Genomic DNA, 2,659 nt, shown 5'->3' with positions numbered 1-2,659 from the left:
TGGCTGTGCAGAGCAAGAACACATCACCACTGGAATGCGGACTTCAACAGCACCCAGAGTGTGTGGGGTCACAAGGGTGCTGGGTACCTCATCAAGCAGGCCATGCCGGCATAGTTTCCACCCAGACCTGTTGCCCATGACCCTCCTCCCACTCCCCGTCCCTCCCACTGCTTGCCTGCCCCCTCTTTAATCCACTCTGCAGAATTGGCCAGAATTTCTATGACTTTGGGGTTGTTTTCTTTGTTTAGAAAACAGCTGTGTCTTGGATCTCTGCGGAAGTATAAACACTTTTGCAAAACCACTGTAGTCCATAAATAAAACAACGTAATTTACCACCAACAAATCTCCTTTAAAACCCTCACACTGGGCACAATGAGAGGGTCAGAAAAAAAAATAATAAAAGTTTAATGTTGTTGGGCAGCTCAAGGAAGAACTCCCAGCTGTTGTGGGAGGCCATGCAGAAGGGCTCAGGATGGAGCAGGCAGACCTCTCCCTGTACGCAGGTCTCACAGAAGTTGTTCTCTATGTTACTCAGGCTTCAGGCCAAAGATGTTTAGATAGTTCTCTTGGAATTTTCTTCTAGGTTCTCACCAGTTAAGAACAGCTAGATATTGAGTATCAGTGAATGCACCAAACAAATCAATGGAAGGAATAAAAAGCTGCAGACATGATTTAGCATGGTAGCTCCAAGGTCACCAACTCTTCCCAAGTCCTGTAAATGGATCCATTGGACTTCCTCTACCCAGTTTGTCTTCCTGCTCCAACACACTCACTGCCTCTTACACCCCATAAGACAAAGTGATCACAGACTTTGGTTCAATTGTTTAGTTATTTACTAAAAATAACTTAAAGGAAACTTTTTAATGAACCCCAGCGGGGACCATTCACAAGGCTGCCAGACCACTGAAAGTGGCCTGAGACCTCAGATACCCAACAGCGGCTGAGAGACATCACTGAACCTGGCCCACCTGCTCAGTCACCTAGACACTGGGCACCTGTGGCCCATGAACATGCTGGGAGAGGAAACTAGATCAGCTCTGCCTTTCACCTCCTCGCTTACTTGTAGGTGTCCCAAGAACCAGGTAGGAAAAGTGAGTTGTTGTCAGGTTTTACATGCCAGGAGAGTTGCCAAAAGAAGGTAGATAGGCTGCAATTCCACCATCAGCAAGGCCTGTGGCTTAGTGCAGGCTCACATGTGAGCACACATGAAACACTCTTAGAGGCCTCAAGGTTCCTTGCACTGAGACTTGGTTGCCTCACAATGCAGGTCAGATGCATGGTTGCGGCCCTGTCTCCAGTAGGAGCTAGGTTTACAGGCATTTCTGTGCAGCCTGAGCTGCTTGCCTCTTCTGGCTAACGGCACATGTGGGAGCCTCAGCAGGTGTCTTCCTGCCTTTTCCCATGAATGAAGATTGGACAGATGCCCCTGTCTCTGCTCCAAGGTAAATCTAGAGGACTCCTGGTTTTACAGGTCATCATCTTTCACAAAAACACTTTCCCAATCTTGCAGGAGCCAGCTCCTGAGTAAGTTTCTGTCTCTTCATTTCCACAGTCTTGGTTTACTTCTATATCCTTGACAAACATTTTTCAAGGAATGAGAATTGAAGACTGAAAAGTAAGAAAACAGGTAATGAAAAAAGACAGGGAAAGGGCAGCAGATAGAAGCAGAAATGGCCACCATGGGGATAGGACCAAGTCTTCCTCATGCTGCACCATGCCAGTCTACTCAGGAAAGGTGCTATGAGCCTTGACGTTTGCCTGTCTCCAAGGGTCATTGTCTAGTCCTCTGGGAAAGGAGCCTGAAGTTCCCTGGGAAAGGACCAAGCATGAGCCCTTTTAGGCAACCTGGAAAACCATGCTTTTGGTAAATGCTCTGCTAGGAAAATTACGGTTAAAAAAATATCAGACTTTGGCATAATTAGAAACAGAGTTAATAAAAGCCCAGGGGTCAGGAGAGTGTCTGAGCAAATCTAGAATGTAGAGAGCAGAGCACAAGGCTATCTTCCCAGATGGAGGCTTGGCCTCTGTAAGACCATGGAGAGTAGAGGCTGGCCTTCCATCAGGGCAGTGGGCATTACTCCTGAGAGGCAAGGGGAGCCACAGCAGTCCAGCTGGCTCAGGTGGACCATCCAAATCAACTCCACCCAGGTCCACTTCACCTTGCCTGGGGACATAAACAGCTGTGGGGGACAACTGAAGCAGGTCACCTCTTCCTGGATCTTTCAAGAAAATCACCTTCAGTGGAAAATGTCCAAAATTACATATTGCACATGTGTAGCAATATCCACAGTAGTTCAAGATAAGTTTAAAACTGTTCCTTTATTGTCTTTTTGTTTTCATTTTTTGCTATATCAACTTTGCTGTTCTTTATACATAAAAAATATCCTTGGCTGTAGAGTTAGGTATGGTAATTGAAAATGACCCATATAGAATGTTATGATTATTCAAGGAATTATAGCTCAATCTGAAATTTTGTAATTAATTCCTAATATCTATGTGTCTTGAAGATTTGGTTCCCAAAGAATAATTACCGTGTCCATGCACCTCTGGAACTTGGCCAGCTGGAGACTGAGGTAAAACAGAGTCTTCTTCTGTAGGCAACATTGTGTGCCCAAATTCCAGAGATGCACATGATTTCTATCAAAGAAGAATGGCATCA

Source organism: Sciurus carolinensis, assembly GCF_902686445.1.
Source record: "Sciurus carolinensis chromosome 14 unlocalized genomic scaffold, mSciCar1.2 SUPER_6_x, whole genome shotgun sequence".
Lineage (NCBI taxonomy): Eukaryota > Metazoa > Chordata > Mammalia > Rodentia > Sciuridae > Sciurus > Sciurus carolinensis.
The sequence above is the reverse complement of the archived record's forward strand: the minus strand, read 5'-3'. Positions refer to the sequence as shown.